Source organism: Melospiza georgiana, chromosome 9 (genome assembly GCF_028018845.1).
Source record: "Melospiza georgiana isolate bMelGeo1 chromosome 9, bMelGeo1.pri, whole genome shotgun sequence".
Taxonomy (NCBI): Eukaryota; Metazoa; Chordata; class Aves; order Passeriformes; family Passerellidae; genus Melospiza; species Melospiza georgiana.
Genome location: NC_080438.1, coordinates 30281201 through 30300780, shown reverse-complemented (window position 1 = coordinate 30300780; position 19580 = coordinate 30281201). Strand labels below are relative to the sequence as shown.

At 45.3% G+C, this 19580-nt stretch overlaps 1 protein-coding gene across 1 annotated transcript in view; it reads left to right on the top strand.

The window, feature by feature from the left end:
• Nucleotides 1–223: 223 nt before the first annotated feature.
• JAK1 (Janus kinase 1) overlaps nt 224–19580 on the top strand; it is a 54220-nt gene continuing 34863 nt past the window's right edge. The window contains exon 1 of the mRNA XM_058030261.1: nt 224–303. The gene's annotated coding sequence lies outside the window, so the exon portion shown is untranslated. The remainder of the gene's footprint in view (nt 304–19580) is intronic.

Genomic DNA, 19580 nt, shown 5'->3' with positions numbered 1-19580 from the left:
ACGCGGAGCGTTCCCGCCCCGGCCCGCTCCGCTCCGCTCCGTCCCGCGGTGCCTCAGCCGGGCCCAGGCACCTCCCCGGGGCGGGCCCGGCCCCGCGCATGCTCCGTGCGCGTCCGCCGCCGTGCCGGGACCGCCGCCCTCCGCTCTCCGCCGCCGAGCGCCGCGGGCCGTCCCCGGGCTGAGCCGCTCCCGGCCCGGGCTGTCCGCACCGCACCGCCCGGCCCGGCTCGGCCCGGCCTGCACTGAGCCGCTCCCGGCCCCGCGGGGCCGCGCCGCCCCGTCCCGCCGAGCGCCACGGCAGCGGTGAGTGGAGCCAGCCAGGGCTGCCGCGGCCCCGGGCCGGCCTGGGGGGCACCGGGGAGGGCGGAGCGGGCGGCGGGCGCCTTTCCCGGGGAGAGGAGCGGAGCGGGGGCGGCGTGGGCTTCTCCCGACGGCCGCGTCCCGGACCGAGCGCGGCGGGCGCGCCCGGGCTGCGGAGCGGCTGCGGGCCCTGAGCCCAGAGGGGCCGGTGCCCGTGAGGAACCGCCGCGTCCCCTGTGTCCCAGAGGGAGCGGGGCCGCCGGGTCCCCTGTGTCCCAGAGGGAGCGGGGCCGCCGGGTCCCCTGTGTCCCAGAGGGAGCGGGGCCGCCGGGTCCCCTGTGTCCCAGAGGGAGCGGGGCCGCCGCGTCCCCTGTGTCCCAGAGGGAGCGGGGCCGCCGGGTCCCCTGTGTCCCAGAGGGAGCGGGGCCGCCGGGTCCCCTGTGTCCCAGAGGGAGCGGGGCCGCCGGGTCCCCTGTGTCCCAGAGAGTGCCGATGGAGGTGCCCCTGGTGCTCTGGTGCCCCTCCGGCACGGCTGTCAGAGCCACGTTTCGGCCCCGGGCCGGCGGCAGGGGGAACAGCAGTGAAACTGCTCCGGTTGTGGCCGCCGGTGGGTGTGGAGGAGTTGGGAGCCCCCGGAGCCCCGGGTGAGCCCTGACCCTGAGCTCTCTGTGCTGGGGACGTGCCTGCCTTCCACTGCCGGGCAGCTGATGGTGTCCGGCTGTCTGTCCGGCAGCTGTTTCTCTGTGCACAGGGACACTTGGGGACATCTGCCACCCCTCTGCCCCTTCCCTCCTTCCCAGCCGTGGCTGCATCCATCACCCCAAAGGACGCGCAGGGATGAGGAGCAGGGAGCCCGGCAAGGTGTGCCGGCTCTGCACCTTCTGCAGATGCCTAAACCAGAATTCTGCTCTGTGTGTGTGTGACAGAGTAATTGCTGTGTTGGATGATGGCTGCGAGTCGGAACTAAATCGATCTTTAAGGTCTCTTTAACCCGAACCAATCTATGGTTCTATAACCGTGTTGAATTGGGACTTTTAAAACCCATGAAGGAGGAGAGGAGAACCAGAATAAATCTGAAGCACATCAAGGCTGCTGCTAATAATGCAGATTGAGGGTAAAAGGACAGCTCAGTGTGTCAGGAGAGGATGGATCCAGCTCTATTTAAACAGACCCTGTGCTGAGGAGGGTGCACTGTCTGTTCCAAGGGATTAGCAATGAGAAGTCATAATTTGAGGCATGTCTAGAATGCTAAACGCAAGAAAACTTCGGGATTTGTTTTATTTTGTGATTCATTTATTGGGGGAGGCAGATTGAAATAACTCCAAGTCGTGTCAGTGTTTAAACTGAACTCCAAAGAACCCAACTTTGCTCGGGGAAGATTCCTGCACATTTATTCCCGAGCGGAGCGGATTTCTTTGGGTGCTGCTTTATTCGAGTGCTGCAGCTCGCTATCAAGTTCAGTTTTGCCCTTATAAGGGGACTGGGAGGCATTTCCTCCTGGCACTTGTTTTTAAAACACACAGGAAGTTGCACCTTGATCTGGGTCTGTGTTAGGTGATGGCAACACAGGTGCTTTGAAATGCGGGGCCAGCTCAGGCTGAGCCACAAACCCGCCAGGCTTGAGATGTTCAAGTTTGTCATCGCAGGCAGATGCTACAAATGTTTTTGTCGGTACATTTTGGTGATTCAGTTGTTAAATATGTTACTGATCTGAGTGTCACAGTGTCTGCGAGCTGTCCCAAGGCCTGGTGGCGCGGCATGGCTCTGCCCTTTGGGAAAGGTGATGTGAAAAAGCTTGTAAAAAGCCACGGGGAGTGGCTCTAAACTTAGGATATAATGGAATATGCTGTAGAATATAAACACAAAGCAATAGAATATAAACACAAAACAGGAACGATTTTTAAGCTTGTGAACTCCTGAAGGGCTGTGCACTGCACAGTTAGTTCAGAATTAATTGCAAAGTGGCTTTTTTTTTGAGCGATATCTTCTGTAAATGTTGAGCTGTTTCTGTCTGTTAAATGATTTTAGTTTAAAAAGAATCAGGAATATTTAATGGAAAAACTTTGAAAAGCCGACATGTATCAGCTGCAAAGCAAAAAGTTGAAGTGCACCTGAACAGTCATTCAGGGGGTAAAATCAATATTCCTTTTAAACTCATTTTCCCCTCGGTCAAACAGAGTCTGCAATTTCAAGTTAGTTTTATTCTTTTGCCTGACCTCTTCAGGGCTGGAAGTAAGGCAGGGTTCTTACAAGTGGTATAAATTGAAGAAGTTTAGATGGACATTTATTTAGTTGTTTAGTCTTGCAAATAAAGACAATTCAGAGAGATCAGCTTCCCTTTTTTGTGTGGAGGGGAAAAAAATTCTATTTTCACAGGTAGCATCCTGCCAGCTTCACCCGTTTCCCCCTGCTCCTGGATTTGAAGGTGAAACAAACATTTTTCTTCACCCGAACTTTCCTTGGCACCTTCTGATGCCTGATCTGGCTTGAGGAAGAGGCTGGAAATGAGGAAGGGAGCTCCAGAATCCAGCAGCCAGGTGGATAATCCTCGTGTTGGGTGTGAATCACAGCAGAAAGAGCTGCTCTGATTCCTTACAGACAAAGGTGTTTGCATTGTTTGGAGGGACCAAAGCTCTCACACATAACAGCAAACCCTTAGGACTGCTTTTATCGAGGTGTGAAAAGGGTTCTTGGGAGGATTTCTGACCCAAGAAGGAGAAAAGCCAGATTGTGGAGGGAACATCGAGCTGGGGCTCGGTTCCTGGTTTGTCTGGTGTCCAGCAGCAATTAAAAATTATAAAGTGTTTTCTTCTGGGTGAGAAACTGGCGATATCCACGTTGTTCTCTTTCAGCCTGGCTAACAGGTTGCAATTCAGGCATTATTCCTGTAAACACACTCAGAGTTGCTCCAGACCTTTGAAGCACTTAATATGCAATTAGATTTCAGGTATTGGTGATGGCAAACACTTGCTAAATTGATAGAAAATGGCTTTTACAGCTCAAGCACGTAATTCAGGCAGTTAACGCTGAGAGCCTGCCTGCAATAACACTTTTCATGGCCTGATGCAGCTCGGTTTTGCTGGCAGGGTGAGACAGAAATGCTTCAGCCTCATCAAGAAGGAAAGTGGAGCTTTAAAAAAAAAAATCAGCATTTTGGGGTTTTGGCAGCTCAGTTGCCACTTCCATCTCTTGCTGTAGCTTCTGTGCAGAAGTGACAGATGCAGGCGGGGTTCTTCTCTCATTTGATTTCTTTAGCAGCACTTGGGGGCTCCCATCCAGGGTTCATTTCATATGGATCCTTCCAAAAAACTGGAACAGTGCAGAAAACTGCTGGAAGAAGAAGTTGCTGATGGTTTTCTTGGGCAAAATGGCTGCAAGTTTCTCTTGACTGAAAGTGGAGAGGAGGAAGTATAATTTAGTGGTTTGAATGTCCTGGCCTGTTGCAGGCAGGTGGATTTTTAAGGAACATGCCCTGACCATTTTCTTCATGCTGAAGGGCTTTATAAAAGTGCAAGTAGTTTTGCTGGCTGGAGTAATTATTGGTTTTTTTTTTTTTTTTTTTTTTTTTTCCTTGAGCTAGTTATATAAATGTAACGTAAGTTGCATAACTGACAGAAAAATTGAGCTACAGGAAACTGGGAGAGCAGCCTCCACATGGAAAAGTAAAGTCTGGAGCACTTACTCTGCAAATCGATAATGCCTTTTGCACAGTGTGGGAGGTTTGATAACAGTGATATTAACGTGTGTGATGGGACCATGGTAATGCCTTGAAACTGCTGGCACATTAAATTATTCTGTTTAACTTGGTTTAGGTTTCCTTCTCCTCCCTCTGGGTTGTAAAAGGTAATTTAGGAAATAAAGGAAAAGAGCTGGAAGTTGAGGGAAGAGCAGAGGATTTATGCATTATCCTGAACTGTGGAGGAAGGTAGTGGCGAAAACCTGAGGGAATTAAAAAAAAAAGACTTTTTATATGAGGAGGAAGCAAGCTGCAGAGTCAGGTGGAAATAAGCAGAGAGTAGGAAAATGGTGAAATTGAAATGGTTTGGTGTTGCTGTTGGTCCTGTTTGGATCTGGTGCAGTTTTCTGGAAACAGCAAGAAGGAGCCTTTACAAGGGGATTTGCTTTGGGAAACTCAGCTGTCATGAATCCATTTCCCTGGTAGCTTTGCTTTATGATAGATCTTACTGCTACTCCTTCGAAGCAGGTCTGCTGCATAAGGGAGGCTGTGCTAATAAAGGGAATTAATCCAGTGTTTAATGCAGTATTCTCTGAATTTTGAATTGTGTGGGATTTTCTGTGAGTCAAGAGTTTGGCCCCAGTTCCCAAAGGCATAATTCTCTTTGAACAAAAAATCTGACAATTGCTCTTCCTCCTTCCAGGAGAAAACTCCTAAAGGGAATTTGCACGTTCCTCCCATGTTTATAGAATGGATCTGAGAGGGGCTTTGGCTTGTTGAAGCCCCAGAATATGAATATAGTTCAAACTTGTAGCAGTTTTGGACTCCAAGTGCTGTTTAGATTGTTCCTTGAGTGTTTCCTGTCTCTTCCAGCTATTCCAGGACTGAATGGAATTTGTCTTGCTCATCAGGGGGCCCAGCTGGAGTTTAGCAGGATATTGAAATATTAAATTGTATTAGAGATACTCCTAATAATAACCCTTTAACGTGGTGCATATTCTCTCAAAATGAGTTTATTGGTCTCAGATCTTTGAGACCATTTTCCTGGCTGGGAGCTGGCACTGAGCTAATATTGACTGAAATCATTTGGAACAGGAAAAAATTGTTGTTCAGCTTAGGAAATCTGGGGAAAGCCCTCGACACCTTGTTTGTCAGGAAAAGGACAGATCTCAACCTTCCACTTTTTTTTAGGTAAGGAAAATGGAGCAGACAGTGCTCGTTCCATGACTGGGACAGGAGGGAGGAGGGGGAGCACAATTTGTTTGTGTATGGACTCAGATTTTCAGGAAATCAATTTGGCAGAGACGACTTTTATGTTCGTTTGGAGCCACCAGCAGCACGGAGAGATACAATAAACAAAACAAGCCTTAAAACCTTGGCCCTTGGTGAGTCTGAATGACTTCCTGGTGCTTGCCATCCATAAATACCTGGCTCTGCTCGCCTCTGCATTTTACTAAAGTATGATAACAAATGCAAAGCAGCTTTTTATATTTCTGTGCCTTGTTCTGTTTGATTTTTATCTTTTCGTGGAGATAAATTAGTTGTAAAGCATCACATGTTTAAGGGGGAAAAAAAAAGAATTAAAGGCACCACCTTAAGTACTGCATTAGGCTCAGTCTTTAGTATTTAAATCTGTTTTGCATGGGTTGGTTTTTTACTCCCCAGGATCTCAAACTCTCACCTTTTATCTCAAGCTGGCAGCCTCCTGCATGGAAAAAAGGGGTGGCTGCCCTCGGTGCTGGGGTTTTGAATTCAAAATCCAAGATGCAGCTGCAAGGTGGCATTTGCAGGTCACTTTGTGTGATGTTTTCATGTGCACTCGGTGTTTCGTGTTTACTGAGGATGCACAAGAAATAACCTTTCACTTCCTGGACACTTCTGTATTTCACTTTTCCTCAAAGTACAGCAGAGCAGGCACCAATAATTTTGAAATTGCTGGGGCTGAGAGTTTAAAAGTTCATCAAGCACCAGAGGTCAGGGAGCCTGAGCTGTGTGTATCACACCTTTGTGTGTTGTCACCTTTGACAGCTCTGTCACTCTGTGCTACAGGAATTACCCTCCCTCTGAGAAAAAAAAGGATTACAAATTCATTATGCCTCTTTGCTCTTTCCTGCTCTTGATCTGTGTTGCATTTATATTAAATTATGTATTTTTTTTCTTCTACCTTTCTTTCTTGTTTTTGATGCTGAAGGAAGAGAAAGGTGCATTTGACTTTGGTAATGAAGCTGCAATTCCCGGATTTAGCACTTGCTGCCTTCCAGTGTTCCTGGTGGAAAAGTCTCTTTGGGCTCTGCAGGTTGTAATGGGCACCAGGTGCTTCTGAAATGGAGTTATAACCTTGGAAATTTCTTTAGAAACCTCAGGGCTTGGCTTAAATGTCTTTTACTTGACTTAGGTATTGATTTGTAGGAGTCTCCTAATAACTCCAGGCTCTGGAGACAAGGAATAGCCCAGAGCTCATCCAGACTGGTCAGGGACAAGGAGCCCATGTGATCCCTGATTTTTGGTGGGATCATAGCAATTCATTGCCAATTGTGCTCACTGTCCTGAGGGGAACTTGGGGGTTGTTTCTTGGTGATACAGAGCAAACCCTGATGGATGCATCCCATGGAGATGCAAATTGCTGGCAGAGCTTTGTAGCTGGAATTCTCCCCTGGAAACCTTTGTTTTACCAAGTGGAAAAAATCAACTTGCCTTGTTCTACACCAGCAGTTGTTATGGGAGGAATTCGTGGCCTTGAACAACTTTCTTGTGCTTGTGGGGTTGGTTAACAGAGGAGGGCCTGGGTTTGGTTTGGATGTCAAATGAAAGGACAAGTAGGGATGGCTGGCTCAGAGCTGCATTTTAACCAAAGAACAGCTATCTTCTGCCAAGTTAAAAAAAACAACAACCCTGTGGCTTTTACAGTGCTTTCAGCTTCCTGCACATGTGACTGACAGCTCAGCCAGGCTCCAGATATATCACCAAGATACATCAGCAAACAGGCTGGGCTTGAAAAGGCACCCTTTAAATCCTGCTCACCCCGTGCCTGCGCAGCCTCCAACACCTCAGAGCCGAGGTGCTGATCAGATTAACTGGGCTGTGAGATCAGCTCTTCACCCGTGCTGGGGATTGACTGCTGTTTACCTTGCACTTAGAGTGTGCTGCTGATGCCTCAGGTTTGGCTTTTCTATTTCCACACTCTGTGCTGCTTTAGTGTGTGGGTCTGGGTTCACATTCAGGGATGCTGAGCTCTGTGCACAGAGCAGGGAGACAAAACAATTCCTGCTCCAGCTGGGCACCAAGGACAAATGACCCAAATCTCAGCCCAGGAGCACAAACCCCGTGGGCTGGAGAGAGAAAAACAAGCAGGGTGGGACTGCCTGGGCTAAAGCTGGGATGGGACAATGAACTGCAAGGTGCAAATGGAGCAGAGCTGATCCCAGGGACAGAGCCCGTGCCCGGCCGTGCATTTTGGGGCCATTTTGGTTCATCTTGGGTGCAGCCCTGGCTGGGCTCTGGTGCTGCCCAAGGTGGGTCCATGGAGGAGATGCTGTGAATCAATCCCTGCTTTATTCTGGGACTCTGCTCTAGGGCAGCCTGCACAAGGCATCAGCACCTCCAGGTTTAATCACTCTTAGGAATTTGCTGTTGAATTAAGTGAAAAAAAACCCCAGATTTTCCTTGGCTCATGGTGTGTGGCGGGGCAGCAGAGCTGCTCTGGGGCATCCTTGGAGTTGCAGAAGGTTTCTCCTCATTTCTGTAGAACTTGGCAAAATCCTGTATGAGGAACAGCAAGCTGAGCTGAGGTGGAGCAGTTTAGCTCCATCAGGCACTGAATTGTTCTCCCCATACTTGCACCACAGCCTGGGCTTGCTGCTGTGTCTGTGCCTCATTTCCCTTTCCTATAGCACCACCAACTCTCTCTCTGTATATTAATTTTATGTATTTCAAAATTTTATATTTTAATTTTATATTTTAAATCTGAATTTTATATTAATCTCATATTTATTTTAGATGAATTTATATTCATTTTAGACAAATTTATTTTCATTTTCAATTTCATGTGATATGACTTTTATGTAAATATTAATTTTATTTGATCAAGGCAGGACCTGTCAGCCTATAAATCTGTATCCTGCCTCACCTTCACTCTTGACATGACCCCTCCTTGATTTTGTTTCATGCTTTGCTGAACAAACTCCTCAGGACTTGTTCAGGCTGCTGAGTCCTTGTTACTCAACAGCTTGATGGAGTTTAATTAGCAGTGAAATTGCTGGGCTTGTTTGTGTGCCCACTCTGCTGCTCCCTTTTGGCCCCTGGCTTCTGTGAAAGCTCAGCTTTGCACACACTGTGCCTATCACTGAAATTATTGCATAAAAACTGGATTTCTCCAAGCTTTGTGGCAAGTTCAGCCTTGGAAGTACAGCTGAGGTGCAAACCACTCTTCCTGGTAGTTTTGCTGATATTGCAAAGGTTTTTGTTCAAACCACAACTTTTTCCAGGGAAAAGATTTCCCGCCTGTTTCAGCTGAGCTTTTGGGACTCTTTAATGTGCAGCAGTTCTGCATTTAGGGCAGGCCAGCTGGCAGGAGTGCACAGGATCCCTCAGAATGTCCCATCCCTGCTCTGCTGCCTGGCACAATCCCTTTTTTCACCAATAAACACTGATAACCACCACTGATAGAGCAGTGATGCCTTCTCCAGGCTCTTGTACATCTGCTCACAGCCACAGCAATTTTAGAAATGTTTTAGGGATGTTCTAATCACCAAGTTATCCTTTAATTTAAAAAAATCTCTCTTCAGTATGGTTTAGAAGTTTGCTGAATTAGTGGAATTGAGCAGCTTTCCCAGGCTGTCTCAGGATATTTATTTATTAAACCCTGCTGTTGCTCAGTTCCAGAGACAGGGAAAGTTGGCAGTGGTTAATTAGCAGGGAGCACTGACATCATGATCCCTATCTTCTGAACAAATACACACTTATGTGTACCTATAAACCCTATAAAACTTCTCTGCGTGTCTGTACTCGCTGGGAGGGCACAGCCTGAAGCACAAATGTTTCATTTGTTAAGCCCCAAACAAAGCCTTCAGGAGCAGCTTTGTGTGTTATCTCTCTGTGTTAGTGTAGCTTATTTTTTTAGCATTTAGTTTAGACTCAGACTCTCAAGGATGGGGTTTAGGCCAGGACTCTGCTCCATGAGCATCCCATTATAAAATGGGCCAAAATTGGGTAATTCCCTTTTCCCCCCATCAGTCTCAGCCTCACCCAGAGTCAAGGGTGAGCTAGAAAATGGGGATAGGAGGGAAAAGTTCCTTTTTGGGTGCTGTTCAGCAGGACTGGTGGCTCAGAATTGTGCTGTGGAGTTGGCTCAGTTGGAGTTTTCCTGCTGAGCCTCACATCATTTTCTGCTCCCAGCTCAGGTTTGTTTTCTGCTTTGATTTGCATTTGGTCCTGATTGTTTCCTGGAGCTGGGACCTAAAAATATAAACCAGGATGGGTTTTTATCTGTGAGCATGAGTAATGTGGGGGTCAGAACAATTAATTATGCAATAACTGTGTTCTTTCCTCTTTCACTTTGTAGCTTGGTCTTGTTCTCAGTCAAAGACTCTGGTTTTAGGAAGAGAAAAATGGTGATTTAATCAGGATGTGCTTTTAATAAGACAAAATGTCATTTTATGCTTAAGAAAATAAATACTTAGTACACCAGTCCTGTCATTAAGAGGCTGGAACATCTTTCATGCAGCACTGTAGTAATAAATAATTTTTAATACAATTAACACCTCAGACATCCATTTTTAACTTACAATTTGATTTATTTCCAGATTAAATGTGTGTGTCTCAGTCCTATTGATAACCAGCAAGGAATGGCTGTTCCTGGAATATCTGGAATTCTTCCCTTGCCCCATCTGTTTGTTACAGTAAACAGCAAAGAATTGACAAGATTTTAAAATTGTGGCTTTGGCTTCTGTAATTCTCAATTAAACTGCCATTGTTCCCAGCTGAAATGGCAGGGTGCCTTTTCCAGAGCTTTTATCAAAGGCATTTTTCATTTGGGGACAGTGCCCTTGCCCATGGAATGAGATGGGTCCTTCCCAACCCAAACCATTCCACGGTTCCAGGCCAAGCATGTGATGAGAACTGGCAGAAAACAGAGTTTAAAGCAGCCTGAACGAAGCCCTTTGCCCTGATTTCAGTGACTTCTGCTCACAATCCATTAGCTCTGGCTTTCTTGAGACAAAAATAAGAAGTGGGATGGTATTTCTGGAGTGTTCAGCACTTAATAAATCAAGGCTTTGAATATCATCAAAATAAAAATCTACAGAGCCAGTGTTCTGAGTGGAATTAGATTTCCTTGCTCTGATTGATGAGGAAATAGTGCCATGCAAATTTTGATTCTTGGGAATCCAATTCTCCTCATGCTGATTTTGTAGAACAAGATTATGGGTTTTTTTTCTTTAAATTCAGGTGAATTTGCCCATGGGAATGTTTTCTGCATGTTGTTCCAATAAAATGTCAGATATTAATTGTACACTGAGCATTGAAGGGGGGCAAAAATAGACTGTGCACTGATGGATTTGTTGAGTTTTTTTCCTTTAAGAATGAAGAAAATTACTCCTTTTTTTTCTATTTACATGGAAAGATGTGTCTGGAGTTGTGTGGAGACATGCAGCAGGCAGTTTTTAATTGCAAATAATCTTTTATATAAAGATAACCACTGTGTATGCACAAAAGTTAAATGCATAAAAATAAACATTGGCTTTTTTATTGCTGGTTGAATATAATTTATGTGCATTTCTGTTTGAGAAACGAACCAATTTGGCTTTGTGACATAAATACCAAGGCAGAAATGGTTGTGGTCAGATGTCCAGGTTGTGACACCCAGGGCAATATTTGGATTGGAAATTCAGGTATTTGCCCTCTGGGAGGTGCATATGGAAATTCTCAGATTGCTTAAGAAAAGTGCTGGGGGGTTGATACATCCAGGTTACTGCAGGAATTACAGATATTTTATCCTCAAACTGATTGCTATAAGTTTTGTCTTGTTAAGTCTGTGATTAACTTTTCAACACAGAGATCTGCTTCATGTCCCTAATATTTATTTAATGTGTACTAAAATATTCTCTCAGGTCTTTGAATTCTGAAGCTATTCAAGCATTTTGATTTATTTTTCTTTTTTAATGTGCTGATGCATTTTGAGTCAGCTTTCATGGGATAACAACGCTCTGGGAATCACAGTGGTTTCTGAACCTCCCAAAAATCCAGAGGTTTCTGTCAATTCTGGAAATGCCTGATGTGGGATTGCTTCTTTTTGTAAGGGGTGAACCAACAACAAGAAGAAATTGAAGGTTTTGTTGTTCAGATTCCTGTGTGATAACTTACAGTTCAATTTCTGGGTTGTTTTTAAGGCCAGAAAAAAGGAAGTTCTTGATGGAGAAGAGAATTTAGAGCTGAAAACTTGGGCTGTGGTGTCCTCAGTTTTGTGCATGCACAGGGCACCTTCTGCTTTTATTTCTCCAGGACCTTTGTTATTATAAATACTTTTATATATATATATATATATATAATTATTTTCTCCAGGATCCCATGTGCTTTGCAGGGTGATTTGCTTCCCACAGTGGGGTTTGTAGGAAGTGCTGCCCACTGCAGTGAAATATTTATTGCCAGAATAGCTGCACTGTATTTGCAGCTTTGGGGCCAAGCAGGAAATGTCCAGATGCTTCACAAAAGTTCTTTTTCCATAGATTTTGGGTTGGAAATCCAGGCTTTGGAATTGTGACTGTAAACCAGTTTCATCACAGTGGATAAAAAAGGGGAGAGGTGTGATTTGTGATTTAAATTCCTCAGATTTGTCTCTCTCCTATTTTTAATGTTTTTTTTTTCTTTTCCTCTGTCTTTCCAAATTCCCTGGCTGTGGGATTCACAAATTTCCCTTGGAACTCTTTTCCAGCTGTGTTCACTCCTCTCTTTCCTCATTTGTAGGCATAAAAAAAAAATAAAATCCAGAGGGGGTGTGAAGCTACACTCACAGCCTCAGTTAAAATTAAACCCAAGTTTTTGCAGCAAATAATGAGTTCTAAATTTACCCTCCCCCCTCCAAAAAAAGAAAAAAGAATTCAGAAAATTTCGTGTCTCATGGTGTCTGAGGCACAAAATGTTTTGTTAGTTCTGGTATCAAGTTCAAAAGGGGAAACACAAAACCCCAGTTCCTGTTTTTGTGACTTGACACTTTGAGCTGGGACTTTGCTGCTGCTGGGTTTTCTTAGTTTGGACAAAGGCAAATGGCTTTTAATAGTTTATAAGTGAGTTAGGCTGGGCTTAACATTTATCTGTCCTCTCTTTTTTCTGAGTTAAGGTGAAAACTTCACCCAAATTAGTGATGTTCTGCTTTTTCTGGGGAAAAAAAGAGCAGAAAATGGTAATTTTTTTAAGACTGGCATAGCCTAATGGGGAGAAAAGATTAATAATTCATTCATAGGTACCTAATTGAGGAGTGCAAGTGTAATATTAATATATTAATATCCAGAAGATATTAAGTATTTTTCCTAAAGGTTTGTATTTTTTTCTCTTGATGTCCAGCCTCAAAACAAATTTGTTATTTTGGCATTGAGGGGAAGATGCAATAAAAACTTGAGGTAACTTCTGAAGGGTTTATGTGAGGATTAATTACATGATTACAACATTAACTTTGCCCCCCCGGCTTCTCTCTTCTTCCCTTTGCCATTTATGATCTCTTTTAAGGCATGACTTATTTATTAAATTTAATTTAATTATTGGCTCAATATCACTGCAATTCTGGCAAAGACTTTGGTTTATACAATTTTTAAGCACATAAATAGTTGTGGAGACCTACTTGTGTACATAAAATCTTTGTGTACAAGATCACATATTGCTATCTCTAGTGTCTATATACCACTGATAGCTGATTAGCTTTATTAATCTTTATTAAACTTTACATCTGTCATGAAGATTTTTTTAAAGGCTTTTCTGTTCTCTGTTTTCATGGTAAATGTAGAGTCAAAGTATAAAAATTACCAACGTAACTCTGTGGAAATTCCCTCTATGTGACCATCAGTTCCTGTAAATAAGACAAAGAGGGGTTTTTCTGATTTTTTGTGGGGTTCAAACAATAAAGGGCAGAGATCCTGCATGCAGAAAGTCTGTGATGACAGCTTTGGGATTTCTGGGCATGGTCTGGGATTGAAACTCAGGATTTCAGTGTTTTAGAGGGCAACTCAGGAATTCAGTGTTTTAGAGGGTAACTCAGTTATTCAATATTTTGGAGGGTAACTCAGGTATTCAGTGTTTTAGAGGGTAACTCAAGAATTCAGTGTTTTAGAGGGTAACTCAGTTATTCAATGTTTTGAAGGGTAACTCAGTTATTCAATATTTTGGAGGGTAACTCAGGTATTCAGTGTTTTAGAGGGTAACTCAAGAATTCAGTGTTTTGGAGGGTAACTCAGTTATTCAATATTTTGGAGGGTAACTCAGTTATTCAATGTTTTGGAGGGTAACTCAGGAATTCAATGTTTTGGAGGGTAACTCAGGAATTCAATGTTTTAGAGGGTAACTCAAGAATTCAATATTTTGGAGGGTAACTCAAGAATTCAATGTTTTAGAGGGTAACTCAGTAGTTCATGGTGGCTGCAGTTAAGGGGGAGAAGGTCAGAAATTATTTTCTGAAGCCAAATGTTTGGGAGTTGCCTGTTAAACTTTTGGAGAGTGATTTTAGCGTGACAACCCCTAATTTTAAGTCCTTTTTAATACTGGATTTCAGCAGCGTGAGCCCATAAATGGTATTTCTCAAAGTGATGCTTGAAGGCTGAAAGAAGGAGCAGCAAATCCTGGTGAATTTTTCGTGGTGTTTCCATGACCCCTCCTGTCCTGGAGCTCCTCAGAGTGGCCAGTGGTGTCCAGGGAGTGGAGCAGGAGCTGCTGGGGCCAGGCTGGGACAGAGGCAGGGCAGGAGGGATTTGGGATGAGCCTGGGGATGAGTCACCCCTGTCTGAGTCAGTGCTAAAAGCCATTGAGCAACAGTGGCCCAGCTTAGCTATTTTTAATATTTGCTTACTCACATTTACTGTACTAAGCTCTTTACAGGAAAGGTAGTTAAGAGTTGTAGTAAGCTCTTAAAGCCACTTTCCATGGCAGCAGCTCCTTTAATTAATTAGGAGTGATGTCTTCTGTCCTGTTTTTTTCTGAGCTTTTAAGGTCTGGGCATAATTCTCGTGCTTGATGTTTCCAGCAGTGCTGCAGCGTGGTGCTCACAGCATTGCCTCTGGACCTACAGGGATTAATGGGACTTCAAAAGCAGCAGGAGCAGCTTGGTAGAGCCTAGAGGTGTTTATTGACCTCACCAGGTAGAATTTTGTCTCCAGAGGGCCATGGTTGAATATGTGAATGAAACATTGTAAGGTTTTAGCCACGATGGAATGAACAAATACCAACTTTGCTGTTGGCAGTGCCCACCATCCTTAGGGTGCAACCTTGTGCAGGCTGCCCTGGAGCAGAGTCACAGAATAAAGCAGGGATTTATTCACAGCATCTCCTCCATGGATCCACCTTGGGCAGCACCAGAGCCCAGCCAGGGCTGCACCCAAGATGAACCAAAATGGCCCCAAAATGCACGGCCGGGCACGGGCTCTGTCCCTGGGATCAGCTCTGCTCCATTTGCACCTTGCAGTTCATTGTCCCATCCCAGCTTTAGCCCAGGCAGTCCCACCCTGCTTGTTTTTCTCTCTCCAGCCCACAGGGTTTGTGCTCCTGGGCTGAGATTTGGGTCATTTGTCCTTGGTGCCCAGCTGGAGCAGGAATTGTTTTGTCTCCCTGCTCTGTGCACAGAGCTCAGCATCCCTGAATGTGAACCCAGACCCTCACACTAAAGCAGCACAGAGTGTGGAAATAGAAAAGCCAAACCTGAGGTATCACCCCAGCCAGGCTCTTGCACTGCCCAGGGTGTGAGGGCTTTTAATAAATCCCTTCTTTATCCTTTAGCACTGCCCAGCCCCTGCTCCAGGCAGCCTCTCTAGGGTTGGATGGGGATGAACTGGGACAGCTGGGATCACTCCTGTTATCTCCCTGTGCCTGTGTGGCTGAGATCCTGGGAGAGCAAAGCCCAAAGATCCCTCCAGCAGCAGGGAAATGCTCCTGCATCCCTGAGACAGGGAGGCAGAGCTGCAGCTGGGCAGGGTTTGCTGCTTTGGGCTTCTGGAGAGCTGGAATAAAATCACAGCTGGACTGAAAAATTAACTGGCCCCTAACTTTCTTATGAAACTGCTCTTGGCCAAAGCAAGAAATTGAGCTCCCATCAGTTTTCATAACACTCAGACAGTGCTGGGAATGCAGATAGAGTTCACATTCCTCTCATAATTTTTGACTTTGAATTCTGAAATATAGACTATATGTTCAAAGTTGGGTTTTTTCAGTTTTTCTGCATGGTATAAGACTGATAGGACAATGAATCTGGAGTCAAAGACCACCTGGAGTTAGCAGGCAGCCACTGCAGAAATGGCACAAGCAAATGTTTCCTAAAAAGAGGGAAGCGAGTGAATGGTAAATAAAAATGGGATGATTCAGCCCTTCCAGAAGTGCATAGAAGAGTTTGTTTGGATTGTTAACCTGGAACAGGTGTGAGGCTTTCTAGGGCAGGAAAGTTGTTGGTGCCAGGCTGGAATTGCTGTTGGGGTCAGATCTGTGCCAGGTGTGAAGTGTGGCAGAGTCTGTGATGGGTGCAAAGGCAAATTTGGGCATTCTGGGACAAACCCTCAGTGACAGGAGGAGTGTGCAAGATGCAGGATGAAGTTTCAAATCCATTACAGGAGAAGAGAGGGAAAAGGGAAAGGAAATTTCAAGGAGAGGAAAGGAAATTTCAAGGAGAGGAAAGGAAATTTCAAGGAGAGGAAAGGAAATTTCAAGGAAAGGAAAGGAAAGGAAATTTCAAGGAAAGGAAAGGAAATTTCAAGGAAAGGAAAGGAAATTTCAAGGAAATTTCAAGGAAAGGAAAGGAAAGGGTCCCACTGCTCATCATTGTACTCTGAAGCCACTCATGTCTCACCACCTTTGAACCACTGTTGACACAATTCTCAGGTGCAAACATGTAAAGGTGACTCCTATTTAGGCAGTTAGTTAAAAATAGTGGGGTGTGTTTGTCCAAGGGGTTGAATGAATGGAGGGTAAATATTTGGGTTGCTTGCCAGGGTGATGCTGGGCTGCAGCTCGTGGTTGGCAGAGACTCACACCAGCCAACTCTGAATTGTGGCAGAGCATTCTCAGCTAAATTGGCAGTGGAAGTTCATGGTTGAGAACCATTGGTACAACTTTGGATGGTTGCACAAAGAGCCTGTAATGGTGTGGAGGGTGTCTGGAAGCACTGAGGTTTGTTTGGGGTGGTGCTGGAGGACAGGACTGGATTCGCAGGTTCCTTCCTGCTGCTTGTGGCAGGGCTCTGCTCAAACACGGGATTGTCTCAGAGATAAAGCTGATAGCAGACAAACAACAGGGTGTTCCTCCGGCTGAGGCAGAGAGCAGCTGTTAGATAAGACTTTAACTGCAGCAGCTGGCAGCTGGCTGCTCATGTTCTGCAGGAGAATCCTTAGAAAACCTTGGGAAAAGTGTCCTTGGTGTCCCAGAGGAGCCAGAGTTCTGCTTTTGGCCACCGAAGGGAGCACAGGCATCCTGGCTTTTGGCAGGGCTCGAGTTGTTTACTGAGACAACTTTCTAAAGGCTTTGTTTGGCTCTCACTGATTGGCTTCTTCTGTTTCAAGTGTTTTCTTCCAGTTTCCTTGTGTTTGATTTTTGGAGAAGAAAAGAGCCTTCAGCTGGGAGAAATTAAAAGTGGTATTTTTTCCCAATCTTTGTTGCAGTTGGGATCAGAGAAAATCAATTTAAGGGGAGATCTGAACCACATCATTTCTTTGTCATCTTTCCAGGTGGTATTTAGGGCTTAGCTCCTCTTTTTGAAGGTGGCCATATGAGAATTCAGAGTAGGCAACACGAGCATTCTTTAAAGCCTGAAAATACAAAAGTAATTGCAGGCAAACCAAAGCATGTCCTGGGGGAGGGCTCACTCATCCACATCTGAGCCTGCAGTTTAAAGGGGTGAGCTGAGATGCAGATGTAGGATCCCTTCTCAGTCCCAGGACTTGCAAACCTCATTTTGGTCCAGACAAGTCCATTAACTGTGCCTCTTCCTTCCCCTGACCAAGGGGGATAAATGTCTTTACAGCCAGCCATGAGTGCAGGTGCTCTCTGGTGATTAGATTATCATAAAGAGAAATTGCTGTGTGTGTTTATCCCAACAGATGGGTAATAAATAATTGTATTTTCCACTTATATTAAAAATCATCTCTCAGTGGTATTTGGTTTTTCCTTGGGTTGTCCATTTTTTAGCATGAAGTGCTTGAGCTGCTCATTCTGCACCCACTTTTCTAAACTGAAAACATTTTTTTCTATGCACACCAACCCAGTGCAGCCCAATAACTCCACTTGGGAAGTTTTTGGGTTGGAAAAGTTCATATTGTCCATTTTCCATTGAGCCTCACAATATCTTGTGCACCTTTGTGACTAAATACAGATGAGAGCTACCAGCATTAAAGCAGAATTTTAACTTAATAAAAGAGGAGCACAGAGAGGGGGTTTGAAGATCTAATTTCTCTTGATATCAGTAATAAATCCCAAGTTTATTATGGAATTTCATGGTTTTCAACTCTGTTATAGCAGGAATGTTTATTGGTTAGGGGATATTTTTGGTGGTTGGTGGTTTGCTCTTAACAGGTAAACAAAACTGGTGAAGTTTTGTTTGCTGTTGTTTGGGCCTCGTTTTAAACTTTGATCCCTTCAGAGTGAACTTTAACAATATCTTCTCACCACATTTAAAAAAGAAAAAACCAACCAAACAAAAAAAGAAAAAGGCAAACCATCAAAAAAGTCTTACCGAGGTGCAAAGCCACCACAGGAAGCGCATGACTGCCAGATCTGGGGGTTCGGGGGCCCTGCCCTTCTCACACGAGATGTTGACCACAAAGTCAGAACCTCCTTAGGCCTTTGGAAGGGACCTAAATGGCAGCAGGTGGGTGACATTTATTTTGAGATGTTGAGTGTAAGAGGTGCCACTGTTTCGGTTTGTTCTTCTGAGGGAAAGCTGGGGTTGGTCCTTGCCCTCAGGAATTCCTGCTGTGTGGGAGGAACTGGGATGCCCTCACAGCTTTGGGCAGCTCAGCTCCAGTGCAGGATGGTGGTGCTGTCCTAGAGGAATTTTCTTCTCTGTTCAAAAGGAATTTTGCTGCTGCAAGCCCTCCCCTGTTGCTTGTTCTTTCTCTGAGGCCTGGTGATCTCGTGCATGGTGGCAGGGGCAGCAATGGGATGATGTGTAAGGTCCCTCCAACCCCAAATCTGTGTTTGTGTGCTGGGGGTGTTGTAGGGGGTGAGGAGTTGTGCTCACAGTGATCACTTAGTGCTGCCCAGCAAAGAAGGGCTGGAGGGAACCAGGCTGTGAGTCTCCATTTCGTGCTAAGACATGAAAGTGAAAAAGGTCAGGAAGAGCATCTGGAGCTGCTGTCCAGGAAGTGGCCGGGCAGGAGGGAAGTGACCCTGCGTGGTTTGTGAGCTGGGTGGCCACGAGCCAGCAGGAGGGACCTGTGCAAGCTCTGTGGTCACCCAGCCCAGCCCCTGTGCACGTTTCACACACTCAGAAAGCAGAGCCTGTGAGAAGTTCACCTGCTCGGGCTGGGGGGGTTTGGAGGAGCTGCTTCCAGCTCTGCTAGGGTGGCATGGGGGAGAGCTGGGCATTGCCAGGGCTGGCACTGATATCCTGGGTAAGTCAGCAGCTCCTTCCATTGCTCCTCATTTGCAGAAAGGACACCCTGAGAACGTTTCTCACCAGCCTTGGCTTTGCTGGACCTCAGCTGGTTGCTTGTTCTGGTTTGTTTCTTACAAGATCTGAGGCACCATCAGAAATCTGGGTGCTGATGTAATGAATCTGTGCTTGCCTTTTCCTTAAAAACTGGTGAAATGTGGGATTCCTTTGTTGAGGAGCACCTGTGGGTCATGGAGGTTGTTTTGGAGCAGTGGGGTACAAACAGCTCCTTTGGAATTGTGGAAATGGATTCTTAAAGAATTTCTAAAATTTGAAAGAAAGTTGATACAGTTTTGGACATTTGTATGTAAACACTGAGAGTTTTATATCTCTTGTGTCTCACTATTCCTCGAGACTGTTAATGGAATAAAATCTTTTAAAATGCCTCTCTGTAAAAACTAAGAAAACCAACATGGAATCGTCTAAGGAATTACCCAGTGGAACTGGTGCCAGGATGGCACAGCTGGGACCTGGGGATCATCCCTTCTCCACATGCACACATGGAGTAAATTAATCCTGTTCAATGAGTAAGGTGAGGTGGGATGGACTCTGGCTTATTAAAGCCTGGCTTTTAGGGGAACCTGGAGCTCTGGGAGCCTGTAGGTGCATAACAAGTCCCCAGAGGTTTCCTCATCCTTCATTTCAGCGTGGTGGGATCTCTGAGATCTTAAGGCTCAGGAGAACAGGATGAAGTGACCTCTCTGGCTCCTTCCTGGTTAAAGAGGGGAGGAATTCTCCAGTTACAGACCTGCGCGTGGAAGGTGTGACAATGAA